The 19,945-nt window shown below is 35.8% G+C and overlaps 1 protein-coding gene across 1 annotated transcript in view; it reads left to right on the forward strand.

Annotated features, from left to right (window-relative positions):
• Nucleotides 1-437: 437 nt before the first annotated feature.
• lrfn1 (leucine rich repeat and fibronectin type III domain containing 1) overlaps nucleotides 438-19,945 on the forward strand; it is a gene marked incomplete at its 5' end in the record, with an annotated part of 339,663 nt that continues 320,155 nt past the window's right edge. The window contains 1 exon segment of the mRNA NM_200615.3: nucleotides 438-1,385.

Below are 19,945 nucleotides of genomic sequence, written 5' to 3' on the forward strand. Positions count from 1 at the left end.
TCTGTTTTGAAGTGGGGTGGTGAGATTACCTACTAGTCTATATATCTATAGGAGTGTTGAATTAAATTGAATATGACTTTTTGTTTTTTACCTTGATGTAGTATAAACACTTTTGTTACAAAAGGGTAATTTTATTTGTCAAAATGGATTTAAAACCTGACTTGGTAATGTAAGATAATTATAATTGTATGGGGAATGAGTGAAAATGCATTGATTGTTTATAGCTCCTTTTATATTTTTAAGGGGAGTGAGTAAAAATTAATTGGTTATTGTGGTGAAATAGCATGAGATGGCATATTTGTGTTGACTAACGTTGTAAGTGTTGATCCCTGGTGAATTGTGAAGCAGAAATGTGTCTCTTTTGAAGTGGGCTGGTGAGATTCCGCTATTGGCATGTGTGTAAATCCCTCTCTCGTGCTCTCGCGCACTACAGACAGAGCAGTGTTGTGTGGAGCTCGCCGTGAGCGGACTGTTACCGAGCTCCTCACGGCGGAGGGAGGGACGCGCAGTCCGGATGCTCCTTCAGGACGAGTAAAGCAATACATCAGCGGCTCCAATGCGGTGCCAATTGTTTCTAATTCGGTTTCTGCGTCCGTTTCCCGCAGGATGCCGTCTGGAAAAAATGCGCATATGAATTAAACGTGGGTGGGATTGCTTCAGCGTTGGACACTGGATCTATGATAACGATTCTGCCGTAAAACGCCGAGCCGCATTTGGAAATATAAAGAATTTATCTGTATGCTGGGCTTTTCTGAGGGAGATTTCGCGCCGGTTTGAATGGACGCTTTGTCCGTTGCGTCTTTTTTCTTCTTGCCTATATCTAAACGGATTGTATCCGCATATTAAATGGTCTTATTGTCGTGTTTATACACTAAATACGACGGCTTCGTACTGTGCTTTTTTTACCTCAGTAGTGTCATGTTTCCTCTGAGGCGATCCGACGTGAGGTGAAAAGTCTGACTGGACCTCCTTCCAGAAGTGAACCATCAACATTTGTGGATTCTTCGAGAATTTCTCATCCCAACAGTGTTTTTGGAAGGGCTTCGTGTCGTTTCCTTGGATTAAATCGACTTTATTTGTGTGCTGTACGGAAAGTCTGTTTGGGATTTCCAACATCGCTTGAATCGATCGAGCCGTTTGGAATGAAAAGCCGTTAAAAACCGCCGTTGAGATTTCGCGCCACATCTGCATTTTGATGAGATTTCATCCTTCATAGCGTATTTTTGGCTTTATATACATGTTATAGAAACATATAATATCTAAGTGAGCATATTGCCAAAGGACTCAAACCCAGAGGACGTGATTTAGACATCATCTATCCGAAGATCTCGGACATTTCTGTGCTGCTCTGAACTTGGGAGGCGTTTGGATGCTCCAGGACGGAGGTAACGCACTTATTTCATTTCCAACGGATAAAACAATAACAAAACACCATGTCGCTTAATACTTTGGTTATTTGCGTTCATTATTTAGCAAGCCTGTGATTATACTCATGAAACAGCTCGTGTCTATTTAATAAATCAAACATTAGAGGTCAAGTAAATCTTAGATAATGGGCTATTGTGGTGTGATACTTTGATAATATTATGCAATATGTAAAATCATTCGTGTGGTTTTTGGCTTCTCAATGCGCATCCTGCACGTTTAAGCCCCATTAACGGAAGAGCGACATTTCCAGAGAGGTGATGATGAAAATAACTAATAGGATTTGGCATGGCTGTTGTTGTCAGTCAGAGAATATTGATTGATCTTGCTCTTGAAGGACCTTTGACGCCTCGCGCTGGCTTTTTTGGCTTCTGCAAGACCTTGGAGGAGATTCCTCTAGTCATTATCAGTGATTAAACTTGCATTACATGAGCAGGATAGATATTTTTTTTTATCTTTTACATCTAAATTTGACGATGGGATGCTTAGGTGCTGGACATGGGTTATGTAAAGGTTTGCTGGAGAACCCAAGTTGCGCTTTTAGACGGCTCGTTTAGTAGGGAATTCAAGTGCGAATTGCTGGATTTATCAGCATGGAAGAGAGTTTGGGAATTGATAAATAGTCGTATTACTCATGTAAAAGGTGCGATTCATGTTGAAGCTAAGGTACCGCAGTCCAGATGGAGTCCCGGAGCTCGCGGTGCCGTTATTGGGGTGTGTCTGTCTGCGGCTGCAAGCGAGTGGAGCAACGGCCGCTGGGGGCCACTGGCACATAACTCTCTCTCTCTCTCTCTCTCTCTCTCTCTCTCTCTCTCTCTCTCTCTCTCTCTCTCTCTCTCTCTCTCTCTCTCTCTCTCTCTCTCTCTCTCTCTCTCTCTAAAAAAATGCTTTATTTACATGACAAATGTGTATTTTTTTGTGTACATCAGGCTGGTATAAAAATAAATTAGAATAGACTAGATTTAACAATCAATATTTTAGGATAACAAAGGCTACACTGAAAAAAAAGATTCAAATATAATTCCTTGGATTTCCTAAATATTTTTAATTTAAGTGGTTGTAAACAATTTGTTTGAGCTGAATTAAAAAAAAAAAGTTTAGCTGAACATTACTAAATTTAATCTGTTTATTTAAATTCAACACATTTAAATTGTTAGCAACGAATTTGCAGACATTTTTTTCAGTGTAGTATAAAACATAAATCTGAATAAACTAGATTTAATAATAACTTTTTAGAATAAAACTGTAATAATCAATAATAATCAGTATATTTACAATGATTCATTTATAACCATCTGTTTTAGTATGCCCAAAGTATCTGAACTGTTTCAGCATCCCAAAAATGTTTTAGTATGGTTCATTTTTTTACTCAAGTGAGATAAGTGTGGTGCTAATTGACATGAGAAGGTACCAATAAAAGGTCTGTACACCATACCTATCAAGCAATACAACTCCATATTTTTTACCAATAACACACAAACCTCTACTACAAATGAGCACTGAAATTATGATCGCCGGACCTATGGTTTCTGTGAAGTATTGGCAAAGGTGCCAGGAGTAAATTTACCCCACCTGCGTGGCAAGTTGTAACAGTCAGGGGGCTAGTTGTAACATGCTTACAAAGGTAGATTTCACACATTTAATTTAATTTCTGTTTACTTAAAGTAGTAGCTATATTTCCTCAGTATTTGTCTCATTTCTTTGTTTATTCTACATAGCACAGTATGTTTATGTATTTATTTGTTTATTGGATAAACACATTTGAATCTATTTGCATTATTATCTATTTATCCATTATTATACAATGCATTTATTTGCATTATTAGCAATAAAAATATCTTTTTTCTAAAAAAAATATTTCTAATAAAAAAAATATATTATAAAAAGTTCTCTACATTACACTTAACATTCAAAAAAATATTTTGTTGGTTTAATTGGTGTCCAACAGTGTGAGGCGTAATTGTAACACCCTGTTACAACTAACCCCACTGTGTCATGTTTCCTCAACTGGCTTGCAGTCACTTTGTGCTTGCAACTTTCAAAATGGTTTCATCTTTTAGCCTAGAAGATGGTAATCAAAACAATATAATATTTTACATACATACTTTAACAGATTAAAAAAATTTATATATACAGACTATAATAAAAAATACTTTTATGCTGCAAAAATGGTTTCTCCTTTGTTTCTCTTCCTAATTTTGCTGAATTTTTTCAATAATTGGCAGGAAGACGTCTGCCGACATTGTGGTAAAAACCTCGGAAGTATGCCATGTTTAACCCTGAGCAAATACTCTAAAACTCCGTGTTACATTTAACCCTACGTTACTTTGTGCCCCACGCTCCCCTACAGCTGATATCAATTATAAAAACAATAACTTAGATGTTCTTAAACCCATATTCAATAATGAGTAGTAACAGGCTTATCACAAGAAATAACAAAAGTGGATAGAAGACAGAATGAATAAAACAATGTCAAGCAAGAATATATATATATATATATATATATATATATATATATATATATATATATATATATATATATATATATATATATATATATACATACATACATACATACATCCCCAAAGATTGGGAGGCCTGTTGCAGTCACAATGGAAGAACAACACATATGTCTGAGAATGCCGGGCGATGCGCGCTTGTCCCACGACTGAGCCTCCAATGTTACTGCAAGAAGTTCTCACCTTTATAGTCAAAATTTGGCTGCTGGCCAAAATAACAATCAGTATATTTACAATGATTCATTTATATCTGTTAGTATGCCCAAATTATAAGTATTATAAATGTTTCAGCATCCCAACATTTTTAGTATGGTGTATATTTTTTACTCAAGTGCGATAAGTGTAGTGCTAATCGACAATAGTAGGTACCAATAAAAGGTCTGAACACCATACCAATCAAGCTATGCAACTGTTTATTGCTGGTCCATACAGCTAATATTGATTATAATAATAATAATAACTATAGTATTCTTAATGCATATTTAATGAAAAATAAAAATGCATGAATGGCTTATCACAAGAAATAACACAAGTTTAGACAGATTAGGAATGAATAATACAATGTCAAGCAAGAAGATACACTCTCAGAAATAAAGGTGAGCTGTCACTGGGGTGGGTGGTACATTTTCAAAAGGTATTTGTCCTTGAAGGGTCCATATTGGTACCTCAAAAGTACATATCAGTACCTAAACATTATAAGAGGAACACTTTTGTACTTTTTAGGTACTAATATGTACCCTTGAGGTATTAATATGGATCTTTTAGGTAAAATTTGTACCTTTTTAAAAGTTACCACCCCAGTGACAGCTCGCGTATCTTTATTTTTGAGAATATTTACAACCTCAGAGATGTGCCATCATCTTCCTCTCCAAGGATTGGGGAGCCCGTTGCAGTTACATTGGAAGACCAACACATATGTCCAAGAATATCAAGAAGTTCTCACCTTTATAGTCAAAATTTGGGTGCTGGGCAAAGTTTGGCCTTCTAGTTGAGAGAGTAAAGGGAGTTGATCAGGCTCCTCCCTCTCTCAGCTAGTTGCACATTATTTCTATTTAGCAAAAAATAGAGGTTCTGAACTATGAGCATGACTGGACTCAATGTCCTAACCTCACATTCTCTTCAATTCGTCTATTATTTCTGTAACAGTTTTACAATGTAGATTTTGTCAAAGCAGCTTCACATAAAAGATTATAGTTAATGTAAACTGTGTCAGTCCAGTTTTCAGAGTTGATGTTCAGTTCAGTGTGGTTTAATTTTCACTTCTGGAAGTCCAAACACTGAAGAGCAAATCCATTGATGCGCAGCTCCACCAACATCACGGCAATTCGTAACTTTTTGATTTAGTGGCTAATTCATATGAATTTGTACAATCTAATTCGAAGAATTAGTATGATTTGCTCATCACCCAATGACGGTTAGGGGTGGGGTTGGGTGCCACGCCTCCTTTTTAAAATCGTACATTTTAGTATGACTGAACTCCACTAAACTGACAAAACATAAAATACTCAAGTTTCCTCGTGAGATCAGGCTGGCTCCACAAGTCCCAAACCATGCAAGCCAGTGGCTAGTCACCTGGTGATTTGTCGACTACATCTGAGTATGATTATCTAGAGTCAATATTGTACCCCTGACCCTATTTGAGAAACAGCATTGTTAAAGTCATGAGATTCCACTCCTTGTCATGTGGATATACAATATTGACTAATTCAGTATTGCACCCCAGACCCTCTCTTCATCATCTGTTTCTTCGTTGAGCATAACAAAAAATATAAATCTAATACACCATCTAAAAGAGTGCGTGTTGTCTGCAAAAAGCACATCACTGATGTTTTCATTGGTCTCCTCACTCTTTCAGGTGACTGGTGTTAATGTATTGTGCAGCTAGAAGGATACAATCCTTTTTCTGCTAGTAAATATTGAAGTTGTGTTTTATTGTTTAACTTTGTGAATTGAGGCTAAATGCTCTGGAGTTTGGGGTAGTCTCTCTGATGTGCTGCTGCCTCTCTCTCTCTTTCTCTCTCTCAGGTTCAAGTTGCTTTATTGGCATTGACTTTATTTATTGACTTCTCTTTTTTGCAGTATTTCCAAAGCATCTTGACTATGTGTAATAGTATTGCAACATGAATACAATGCATCTTCTAAAAGAAAAATGTGTGTTTATCAAATTATCTGATTTGAACAGCAGGTTAACTGGTGTTGAGTGAAAAATAAAAGTTTTACAGTTAGCCAGTATCATGAAGAAATGTTGAAGTGGTACATACATGTATCATGGAATTCAATTTGCATAGTTGACAAATACTATTTGTGTGTGTGAAATATGAAGTATTTAGTGTGGTATTTGAAGATCAGCTTGTTTTGTTCGTTTTCTAGGAGCTTGTGTGTGCTAATGATTATATCATTTAAATTGTGTGGTAAATTTTACAAATTAAAGTATTGTTAAAGGATTGTTCAATTAAATTAATTCATGTTGACATGAATATAATAATAAAATGCAATAAACGAGAAATAAATGACAGTAAAGTACAAAAACAGACAATGATATTGATTATAATTCAAGAGTTCACACTTAGCTGATGATTTATAAAAGCTTGTCTGGCATGCTGTCCTGGGAGAGAGCCCCGAGCTCAAGGGCTCCTCGAGCCCCGGGCTTCCTCCCGTTGGCAGAGCAAGAGGGGAGCCTGAGCTTGGTGGATCTCAGAACTCCCCTGCTGCGGTAGCTAAGGGAACACAAGGGATTAGACAAAGCTTGATTGTTATGTATGTTGAATGTCTTTGGATGGTGGGAGGAAACAGGAGAACCCGGGGAAATCCCACGCGGACACGGGGAGAACATACAAACTCCTCACAGAAACACCCACCGGTCCTGTGGAACCAGGGCTGGCAGTGTTCTTGCTGTGGGGCTCACAGTGCTAACCACTGGGCCGCCTTGCCGCCCAATCAGAGGTAAAGGAGGAGAATAGGGGAGGAGGGGGGTTTCTTCCAAACGAAGATAAAGTGAACTGAAAACTGTGGCTATTTATAGTAGCTTAGGGCCCATATCAGGGCTCGAAATTGCGACCATTTTGGTCGCATATGCGCCCGAAATTTTATCTATGCGACCTCAAAATATATTTGGGAGCATTTCTGCGAGTGCTTAAAATTGTTGTGTGCGACCAGTTTTTACTGCAAAATGTTCACGACATGCGCGAATTCGGGAGACATTCACGCAGAATGCATCTCTCTAAGTTCTTTGTCTGCACTTGAAACGCAAAACGCAGCGCTCAGGAATGGTTTAAAACAGTCGTCATGTCAACTTGCTCCAGTAACAAGTCCGTAATGCTTGCCCCGCCTTCGCGCTCTTCTTATTGGCCCACCACTGCTCTAGCACTGAACGCGAATGATTGGTTAATGTCAGCTGTCAATCCCGCAGCCAGCGCCTTCTTGCTTGGAATGACAGAGAGAGCTACTACCGCGAAAAACTAAAGCGCTAAAGATGAGAATGAAACTGACACTGACAGATTTTGTTTTAGAAACCATGGCATCTAAAGTTATAAATAATGACACATCTTAGTTGTGATCATGTGCTGAATGTTAATCCACCATCTACACTTTTCCAAGAGTGAATTAAAGACTTCCATTGGCACAGTCCGCTAAAAGTCTGTAGGATGGAGTTTTCAGGTAACTGTTTGCCACATCAAGCACGAGAGCTTCTGTTTAATCCTTCATATAATCGCCAGATGTTGTCCGCCGTGCAAGGGACAGCTATATGTAAAATTTAACACTACGTTCACCATCGGCATCGTAAACGGGCTTACACTAAGTAAACTAATATCGCTACTCATGAAAAGACAGTATTGCTATTAACATGACGTATAACGTTATGCATATAATAAGGTACAGTATGTGTCAAAAGCATCAGTCAGTGCAATATCATACAGCACTTGTGAGAACAGCACAGTTATACCGTTAACAGATTCATTCAAGCACTACGTGCAGGGCCGGTGAGCTCTCCGTGTATGCTTTGGTCACTCAGTTTTGTTATAAAATGTATTTTTTGTGATAACGGGATTTCGTTGAGACATTTTCCTCACGCTTGCATATATATATATATATATATATATATATATATATAAATTTTTTTTTTTTTTTTTTTTTTTGCGTGTCAGTTTGATTACTGTTGATTTCAAATGCAATAAACATGTTTGTATTATACTTGAAGTAACGGTGCTCATAATTGGTGGGTGCGACTAAATTGTGGCTGATGCGCCTACATTTTTAAAGTTAGGAGCACCGGTGCTACCAAGAAAAAAGGTTAATTTCGAGCCCTGCATATGATTGGAAGATAGTGATTAGCAAATGCGAGACCGGCCGTGATAAATCATAAGCACGTGATCCTCTCGAAATTAGTTTATGAATAAACTTCACTAATTATATTTATAAACAGTGTATATTATGCTGAATAAGGTCAAATACTTAGACCGGTTAGGAACCACTTCCTATGGTATGTATGGTGTTTTTTTTTATTGATTTATTTATTTTTCTGCAGATGGTGTGGCTGCCGTTTTCTCCAGATTACTGTAGTTTCTCAGTCATTTAGAATATGAAGACAGAATCATTTAAGGATTCGGAATGTGTTGTGGTGTGTCTGGGACAGAAAATAAGAAAGTGTTTCTCATACTCTAAAGTTTTTTTAATTACACTCTAAAAATGCTGGGTTGTTGTAACCGAATGTTGAGTAAAATATGGACAAACCCAACACTCAAAAAGGTGTGATTTGAAAAATGGACACTGGTTTTGTCCATTTTTGATCCAACGTTGGGTTAAGTCTTGGTCACTGATGTGATGTTTGAAAGATTTCGTCTTTCGTTTAATTGTTTTATTGTTTTGATTAGTAATTTGTGAATTATGTGGTATTGTTCAGGGAAGAATAACACTACCATTAACAGATAATAATAACAATAACAATACATTTATTTATAATAGAGCAATTCGGTGCAAATGTCAACCTTGCCACGAAAAAAATTAAGTTTTCAGCAATACATTTCTGTTTTTTTGAGGGGGTTTTAGAAATACTCAAAAAGGCATCTGTCAATGTTTTCAAACTATTCTATTTGATTTACGAAAATCACACAAGTAGCAATTTCACATCTGTCACATCCATAACAGAGAGATGTCATTTTTGTTTTCTAGAGAGCCGACTAGTATCCTTCTGTTCATTATAGTTTCTTTTGAGTTGTGCAGTTTAATTCACAGAACTTCTACAAAGTATGTTGTATACTTTAAACTCGCAGACTTTGTTTGTCACATCCCTAACGCATGCTTATTTTCTTCATTTAAAGTACAAAACATGTTTACTGGTTGATATTTTTCTGGTAACTCTGTGGTCAGTTGTTCTGGAAAATATAAACAAAAGTTTCATTATAATGTTAACATATACTGAGTTTTTACTGCAAATGTCACATCCATAACCCTGGATTTACTCTATTATTACTATTAATGATAATAGTAATAATAGTAAATGAATAGCCCTCTCTCAGAATTATCCCTCTAAAAAGCTGGGTTGTCTTAACTCAACATTATCATAAAATATGGACAACTGCGAAGGTTGTGTATGTCCATATTTGATCCAAATATGTGTACCGCTAAAAACGCACATCATGTGACCACACACACACAGGGCTCAGATCCTGTTGGCTGGTTCCTGTTGGTTGTGCACCTTTTTTACCAACTGTTGTAAAAAAAAAATAAATGAGTGAAAAAGAGAGGAGAGAGAACCCAGTCCAGGAGACTCGAAACAAGCAGAATTCCTTTATTGAGACGTGTTGGTTAATCTGCAGTCATACAGCGTCTTCAAGGTGTCCAATGTGTCTGCAAAAGCCTACTAGAGGTCCGCAGTCTGCAAGTTCTTTCACAAGTCTCACATAAGTCTCACACAAGTCTGCAAAAAGTCAAAGATTTCATGGCTATATTGTGTTCTTAGGAGGAGGGGATATAGCTAAACAAAGTATGCAAATTAAGGGTTGTGGTCGGCAGGGAAACTGCTTCTCAGGTCTAATCTCATCATGTTCTGGAGACAGAAACCTCCTGACCATTTGATTGAAAAGAGTAAACAATAGACACCCCATGCTGTGAAACTGACAATTTGCATTACTTTGGCTTAGCCTGTAATCAGAAAGACAAAAGGTTAATGTCCCTCCTAGCTGGAATGTTAATGAAATTATATAATTAAAAACCAGAGAATATAACTTTTTAGTTATACGTAGATTATTGTTAATTTGAAATTAGATGATAGAAATTTATATTTCCACACAACCAAGTTTGTTGACGCCATTATAACGACACAGATCACTCTGCCCATTCACGCCTATTCACGAGTCCCGTGGAAAAAGTGATTGACAGGTGGTAATTATCTGTGTAACTTATCTTCATTCATTTATGGCTTGGTTGTGGGTAAAACAAAGGCCATGCGGGTCAGGTAGTTAAAAAGGTAGGCTAAAAATAATTAATTCGTTATGAATTAATTAATTATTCATAATTAATTCACCGCCGCCAGTGACGACGATGCCATCGTCCTTGGCGAGGTTTCATATTAGACATCGTACGATGCCAAATTGGTCGACATCGCCCAACCTTAATACCTGCAACTATAGTTTCTTAAAGTTACAAACATTATAAGTGTGTACCTGAATGCGTGCGATGTTCCTGCGATGTGACTATTGCATTGCGAAGTATTGTGCAGCGCTAATTCAGTCAGACTGATTTCAGCACATCAAACATTTTATATTTCTCTGTCATTGTTGGTTTGATCACATAATCTGCAATGCATCGTGGGTTAGCGGTTCATTACCTCAAAGTACACAGGCTGCCTTTTTGTCCAGCTGGATTTAGCTTCAAATCAAACACTGTAATGTTATGATTCATCTCACAGTCACTCGGTTCAAGGCTTAGATCTACTTATTCAGTTTCTGTTCTCTAAATCCTGTAGAGGAAATAAAGGAGAAGAAAAGTCTCAGATTCAAGGCCACCGATGAAGCCCGAGTTTATTGATAAACCAATTTATATGCTGCGTTCTCCAAATAAAAGGGTTTGTCTGCAACTAAGGGGCTTTGTTCTATCTGTCATTTCGTCGTTCTGTTGTTCTGTTTATCATTCTGTTGTTCTATCTTTCATTCCATCGTTGTTTTATCATTTCATTGTTCTGTTGTTCTATCATTCTATTGTCCTATATACTGTTCAGTTGTTCTTTTGTTCTATCATTCTATTGTTCTTTCGGTTATTCCATAACTCTGTTTTATCATTCTATTATTCCATCACTCTATTGTTCTATATTTCTATTATTCCATCACTCTATTGTTCTATATTTTTATTATTCTGTTATTCCATCACTCTATTGTTCTGTGATTCTGTTATTCCATCACTCTATTGTTCTATCTTACTATTATTCTTTTATTCCATCACTCTATTGTTCTATCATTCTATTATTCACCACTCAGGGCTAGAAATGAACTTTCTTACTTGGTAGAACCGGTGCTCCCAACCTGAAATATTTAGGAGCACCAGAAAAAAATTAGGAGCACCCACCAAAAATAAATGATACTGTATATTTGACAAGTTGTATATTAAGGGATTTATTGTATTTGAAAACAACATCAATTGGGACTAACAAAACCCAGAAACAACTACCTAACTAATGCTGTGATGACTTAATATTTGTGCAATAATTCCAAAATGAATGTTAAATAATTATAAAATATTAATGATGATGATTATGATGACAATAATACTAATAATTAATTCTATTTCTCATCATCATGCTGCCTTGAATGTGCTTTGTGCCTCAAACACAAATGAAGCATTGCAGTAAGAAATATTTATTTTGTACTATTGTTTTTATATGCACGTCAATTTAATAAATAATATTTCTGCTACAAAACAAACAAAATAATATAATAACTCATTCAATTCAATGCTGAAAGCCGCAAAGCAGTCATCAGTAATTAAATAGAAAAATAATGTACACCTCATGAAAGAACGGACAAAAGAAAGGAAGAAAATTCTCACTTTTAAAAGTTTTGGTTTCAGTTCATGTTGTTTTAATGCTCAGCCTTGTTACACACTGAATTACATCTTTCTGTGTTTGCGGAAGAGCATGCGAGCAGCCGGACTAATATGAGGAGGGGAGAGTAGGATTCTCCCGATGACCACCGGCGCAATACTGTTCTTTGTTTTAACCCACATCAGTTTAAACTCAGTAAAGGCGAGCTTCTTTGGCGATGGTGTTTTAGCAGACATTTGCACTGTTGCAGCCTGATCTTACGAGGAAACGTATGAAAATGTTACGAATTGCCGTGAGATTGTGTTGGCTGAACATGCAGTGCATGCAACGCATCGATAGTCAGTGTACTTTTCCCTCTTCAGCCGTTTGCATTCCCCGCGGTCACAAAAGCTCCCGCCCTGTCATCTGACAGCGGAAAGTCTTGAGTGATTGACAGCTAATATGAACCAATATAGCGGTTTTACCATGTTTTTAGAAAAAAAAAAAAAAAACAGGTCGCACTACAACCATTATATGCAATCGCACATATGCTACTAATATATATTATGAGGTCGCATAGCTTAAATTTCGGGCGCATATGCAACCAAAATGGTCGCAATTTCGAGCCCTGCCACTATATTGCTCTGTCATTCTATTTTTCTTTTATTTCATAACACTGTTGTTCTATCATTCTATTATTCCATCGTTCTATTGTTCTACCATTCTATTATTCTTTTATTCCATCACTCTGTTGTTCTATCGTTCTATTACTTTATCATTCTATTGTTCTATAACTTCTTCATTCTATTACTCTATTAATCTATCATTCTTTTATTGCATCGTTCTATTATTTTATTGTTTTATCATTCTACTATTCCATTGTTCTATTGTTCTATCATTCTACTACTCTTTTATTCCATCACTCACTTGTTCTATCATTCTATTACTTCATCATTCTATTGTTCTATCTTTCTATTGTTTTTTATTTCATCACTCTATTGTTCTATTATTCTATTATTCCATCGTTCTATTGTTCTATCATTCTGTTGTTCTTTTATTTCATCACTCTCTTGTTCTATCATTCTATTACTTCATCATTCTATTGTTCTATAACTCCATCATTCTATTGCTCTATTATTATTATTATTGCATCGTTCTGTTTTTTTTATTGTTTTATCATTCTATTATTCCATCATTCTATGGTTCCATCATTCTATTATTCTTTCTATAGTTTCACTGTTCTGTCATTTTATCATTTCTATTGTTCTATAAGTCATTTTATTATTGCATCGTTCTAATTTTCTATGCTTTTTATTCTATTGTTCTGTCATTCCATTGTTCTATTGTTCTGTTGTTCTACTGTTTTGTTTTCTATGTCTACTGTTCTATAATTCCATCATTTCATTGGCATTCTATCCTTCTATTGTTCTCTCATTCTATAATTACTAATGTCCAGGGCCAGGAATTATTTTGGGAGTATCCAGCGGAGTATCATAACTAAACCTAAATGTATTAAATAAAAAGTAATAAATTACTGAATAAAAACTGAATAAATTCAGATTTACACATTAACTCTAGTAAATAAACAGAATTAATAATGGGCTAGAAATGTGCAAAAAATCTGCGGAATTCTGCATGCGCAGATTCCGTGTGGGCCTACTAATGTTCTATCATTCTATCATTCAATTGTTCTATCATTCTATTATTCAATCTGTCTATTTTTCTATCATTATATTATTCAATCGATCTATTGTTCTGTCATTCTATTTTTCCATTGTTCTATTGCTGTTTATCATTCTGTTGTTCTATTATTGCATCATTCTATGGTTTTATTATTTCATTGTTCTTTTGTTATATCAATTTAATGTTCTATGTACCGTTCCATTGTTCTTTCATTCTATAATTTCTATTGTTCGATCATTCTATCATTCTATTGTTCAGTCATCCAATCGTTCTACTGTTCTGTAATCCGGTCGTCGAGGTAAACTCCTCTCTGCGCCTCATGTCCGCCGATGTACATGACGAGCTAACTGGACAAACTGGTTGTGGTGGGAAAACTCTCTACACGGAGGTAAACGGTCAACTGATAAGCCCCGTAGTGTTCGCTTAAAAAAAAAAGAAATTCAGCCTCTATGTACCTCACGCTACATAATTCGCAGTCTCCACTACGTTTTCAGAATGAGCCTGTATTGCGTATAACAGTGGTTTGTTCTGTAGACAATCCAAATCAAATATTGCTTAAGGGGGCTAATAATATTGACCTTAAGTGCTTTAAAACAATTAAAAACTGCTTTTATTCTAGCCGAAATAAAGCAAATAAGACTTTTTTTTTTTTAAATAAGAGAAGAGAAAATATGGGAAATACTGTGAAAAAATACTGTGAAAAATTCCTGAATCTGCTCAACATATTTTGAAAAATATCTGAAAAAAAAACAAAAAAACACTGCTGGCCAAATAATTGTGAGTTCAGCTGTATGCATCTGTGTGAAATGTGTGTTGGCCAGTGGGCAGCCGTCACACAGGACTTTCTGCCCACCAGTTTGTCTGCGGTTTTGTCTTTACAAATAACAGCCGTGACTCAGAGCATTACTCACACATGTTGAAGTCGGCACACATCCGCTCTCTGATGGCGATGACTCTTTCCTGTAACCCAGCATGAGACTTGATGTGCGAGGGGTCTATTATTGTAATACTATAATTACTGTGTAAACAGAAGCCTGATGAAATGTGCCATTTGCTCAGCCGCCACCGGCTCATTTGAATAACGCTCATGTGACAACCAACTCAATTGCGATTGGCTGAAATCTGCCAAAAACAGATGGATTTGGTGATTTTTACAGCTGTGGCTCTACTTTTTAGAAGATCTCCTGTGGATCAAACTAATCCATGTTCTGCACATCTTGAGCTCACACACACACACATACAAACACTGGCATTGTGATTAGTGACAGCTGGATTATGCGCTGACTTCTGCAGAATATTTAATTCATGCGGATAAACAGCTCTAACCCATGCTTTTGGTTCCCGTCCCATTGCTGGATCCTCTTGGGATGGGCGATGCTGCGTTTGTAGTAAATGTTTAATGCTGATGCTGATGATGATATGGATTATCCTGTTCACAGGCGTGTGTGTGTGTGTTTGATTTAGTTTTAATGATAAGCAGAATGCTCTAGGCTGGTTTGGAGAAAGATAATAATTCTGTTCTGGTTGCGGTTACGCAAACAGCTCCTGGGCTTAATAATGCGTTTGTGTTCTCATCATGTTTAATTCAAGCACGGCATGTTTTTGCCATGTCTCCTGGTCTACTGCTATTCAGCACAACGTCTAAGTGTGTGCGCGTGTGGATTCAGCCGAGCATTAATGTGTCTTAGCGACCGTCAGAAACACTAATGGAGTCGCTGGTTGGTTTGTGTCTCTGTTCTTTCAGGTTTGAGTCTAATTAAGCAGCTTTTTTTATTTATTTATATATATTTTGTGTCAGACGCGGATTTTGGATCACATCTTAATGAGCACCTGAATCACTGCAGTCCATGTAGGGCTGATTTGAAGTGCATATTTGCACAAATATAGCAACGTTCTCTTATGTCTCATCAGATAAAAGCTTTTCTTCTCACTGTATGATGTCTAGCAAGTTTTTTTTTTCCCTAAAACATTTTGCAGGATGAAAACGAAGCCAGTTGCAAGACTATTATTATTTATTTATTTATATTTCTTTATTTATAATAGCAATTAAGTGCATTTCTTCCCCAAATGAAAAGAAAAATAGTGCAATTTTAGTATAAAAAAATATGTCTTGGACAGTTTTTGGACCCAACATTAGGTCAGATATGGACATTTAACTTTTGGGTTAAAAATTGTATCTCAAACTGAACCCACTAATAGGGCTGTGCGCTTTAACCACTTAAACTCTGCGGACCCGGTACCGGGTCCGTGACGTCATCGACTTTCGCTTTCAGATTTAAAGGGCTTGCGTTGCACCAGACCCCCGTAAGTGGTGTCGTTTGAAAGTGTAGAATCTATATTTTATGCACATATGCATCACTTTGGTTTTTATCTTACTGTATAAAAGTTATTTACACTTAAATACACAGTATTTTGGATACCCAAGCTAGGTATTTTACATTGGTTCGTTTTCATATTTTTTCATATGACACATGTACAAGTTATAGCTCAAATGAAAGCTCTTGCCGGTGCTCATACAGTTCTAGCATTCTTTTTACTGAATTATATTCATATGCCAAACAGTTGTTGAATGAATTGCTGTGTTTCCATGGCGCAAAAATGTAAACAATACATTCATGATCAATAAGCATCCCCAGATAGCACAGACAGCTGTCATCTCTTACCTTATGCTGTGCGCTTCAGGGCCATTTCTCCTCTGTTTTTGAGCTGATGTGCATAAGTAATCCTTTTATATGTCTGACGTGCTCCAAACACAGTGAGTTATGTTTGATCAAACAAAAGAATAGTGAAATATGAACACAATCATCGCTCCCTGTGGCTTGTACAGCACCTCTCATCAGTTGGAATACAATAACTTTTGCAAAGATTATAGTGGAGACATTTTTCTTTTTTCCTATGATTACAGACATGTGCAGGAACCACCAACATTAATTTCAGCACGCTAGACCACACACAACCTAAAAGGTACACTTTCAAATTTGAGTTTATAAAAAAAAATACAAAAAGTGACTCTTTTTTATTATTATAACACAGACAACATATACAGATATTTTAAACACTTTCAATAGTGTTTTATGAAAATTCAAAGGGTTTTCTTTAAAATGATACAAAATTTTTGCATTTACACCTCTGCATGTGGATTTGAGAAGCTTTTAAATTTGGGTAGGCAAAATCCAGGTGGAAATCCCCAAATAGCAGCAGAGTTAAAGTGGTTAATCAAAATCGGATCACAATTATGATTTGAAATGTTGCAGTTAGCTTATCACAAGAGGCTGCGATATGAAAGATATATGTATTAGCATGTATTATTATATGTATCAGTCTTAATAGCCATTTGAGTGAGCACACTTTCATTTTGCCCAATCAGAATTGCGCAACTGGACTAAGTGGAGCACCCACAATAAAAAACAAACAGGAAAGCGCGGATGATGATGGCTTTTGCCACTTCAGAAGCATTGACAGACGAATAAAAAATCAAAGAAAAATCGCACGTCGATAATATGGAAATATTTTGGTTTCAAAGTCACAGACACCGCACAAAAACAGGTCATTTAATCGAGTCGCAATCACGATTCGAAATGTTGCAATTAGCTAATCGCAAGAGCTTGTAATATGAAATATATATGTATTATTCAATGTCCCCTGGCCAGAACCATGCGCGACTGCCATCTGTGTGTGATAATCTTACTAGCCAATTGAATGAGCACATTTTCATTCTGCCCAATCAGAATTGCACAACTGAACTATGCAGAACACCCACAATAAAAACAAACTGGAAAGTTTGTTTTTATTGTGGGCATTCAGATCCCCATTTAACATGTTTTCTTGTTTGTTTGTTTGTTTTTTTATAATTAAAACAAAATCACATGTAGAAGCGCAACAGGATTATGTGGTCACACTTTACAATAAGGTTCATTAGCTAATGTTAATTAATGCATTTACTAACATGAACAAACAATGAACAATACATTTACTACCGTATTTGTTCATGCTAGTTAACGTTAGTTAATGAAAATACAGTAGTTCATTGTAAGTTCATGTTAACTCATGGTGCATTAACTAATGTTAACAAGCATGGACTTGAATGTTAATAATGCATTAGTAAATGTTCAATTATGATTAATAAATGCTGTACATGTGCTGTTCATGATTAGTTCATGTTAGTAAATGCATTAACTAATGAACCTTATTGTAAAGTGTTACCGATTATGTGTGTTTGATTTTTCATGTAAATCAACAATGCTGTGTGTTGTCATTCTTTAATCGACTTTAACAGTCATTATTTAAAACTAATAATGTCAAAACATGTTCAACCATTTGGTAGAGCAGGCAGTTAAAAAGCTTTTTTTTTTTTATATTTGGGTTACAGCAACCCAGCATTTTTAGATCATAAGATTGAGTGTATTTAGCTTCAGTAATATGATGCCTTTCCGTGTAAAACTGAATATTTAGTGAGGAATAATCCGGCGAGATTTGAGTGGATTGTGAAAAGTAGGTTATGAGCATATTTCTATTATTTTTGACTGTAGGCACAGCCTTGGTGACATCAGATGAAAAGTTGTTTTAGAGGGAGATGCTTTTTCATGTAGCTGTTGACAATGCAAACAATCTGCTTTTCTATTATTTTTATTCTCTAGTCATGCAGCCTAGTTCTTCAATATATGCTAAAGGGAGTACAGTATAGTGTTATAGTAGTTTCTGGAGGGAATGAAAGGCGTGTAAATGGTTGAAGTGCTGCTACATTGTTGCTGAAATGTTTTGAATTATTTTATTTAATTCAATTCAGCTTTATTTTTATAGCGCTTTTACAGTGTAGATTGTGTCAAAGCAGCTTCACATAAAGAATACAGTAAATTGAAACAGTGTCAGTTCAGTTTTCAGAGTTGATGTTTAGTTTAGCTCAGTTCAGTGTGGGTTAATTTTCACTGCTGAAGGTCCAAACAATCGATGCGCAGCTCCACAAGTCCTGAACCATGCAAGCCAGTGGTGACAGTGGAGGAACAAACTTCACCAATTGACGAAAGTGAAGGGGAAAAAAAAACCTCTGGAGAAACCAGGCTCAGCTGGGCACGATCATTTCTCCACTGGCCAAACGTCTTGTGCAGAGCTGCAGTCTAGGTGCTGGAGGCTGGAGAAGGCTGGACGTCTATCATAGAGAAGCTGCAGGTGGGGGAGGTCACAGGCTGGTGTACAGGCTGGGTTTTCAGGATCAATGTGACTCGTCTGGTTCTTACAGGAATCAGTCTCATGCTCTCCACCACAGCAGCTGCTCAGAATAGGGCCTGGTCAAGGATTATGGAAACCTCGGGAATATTAAAAAAGACTAAATGTGAAGCACATGAGAATAACTCAATTTTATGACATTAACCTTGTATAGACAGTTTACTTGCAGGAAAGGCTAAACTTCTTATGAAAGGAATGACAGGAAATGACACAACAATTTCACTATGCAAAAGCTGTTGACAACCATAGTATTTCCATCTTGAACACAATAATAATAAGGAAAGTGTGCTAGTTAAAAATTTGTGAAATATTGTTGTAATTATGTAGTTTTATATTATGTTGTAAGATTTTTTGTTTTTTAAATAATGAATAAAACGTGTGGGGACAATATATATATATATATATATATATATATATATATATATATATATATATATATATATATATATATATATATATATATATATATATAATTTCACAAAAAATAAATAAATAAATAAATATAAAAAAATAAGAAATTGCCCTAAAACTAAATGGCAGTCATCTTATATGTATAAGGTTATTAATAGGATTGTTGGATTTTTGAGATTATTCAATATTCATGGTAAACTTCTTATCCAATTAGAGATGGATGACAGGAAAAGACACAACAATTTCACTAGGCAAAAGCTGATGACAACCATAGTATTTCCATCTTGAACACAATAATAATAAGGCAAGTGTGCTAGTTAAAATTAGTTAAATATTGTAGTAATTATGTAGTTTTATATTATGTGGCAAAATTTGTTTTTGTTTTTTAAATAATGAATAAAATGTGTGGGGACAATATAAATATAATTTCACACAAAAAAAAGCCCTAAAACTAAATGGCAGTCATCTTAGATGTATAAGTTTATTAATAGGATAATTGGATTTTTGAGATTATTCAATATTTAACTATTTCAATTCAAGAACGATCTTAATAAATTAAAACACTATTCCCAAACATATCTTGCTTGTTTTAATGTTTTTTTATAAATATAAATAACATATATATATACACTCACCGGCCACTTGTATGCACACCTTACTAGTTCGGGGT

Source organism: Danio rerio, chromosome 15, assembly GCF_052040795.2.
Source record: "Danio rerio strain M-AB ecotype USA chromosome 15, GRCz13ab, whole genome shotgun sequence".
Taxonomy (NCBI): domain Eukaryota; kingdom Metazoa; phylum Chordata; class Actinopteri; order Cypriniformes; family Danionidae; genus Danio; species Danio rerio.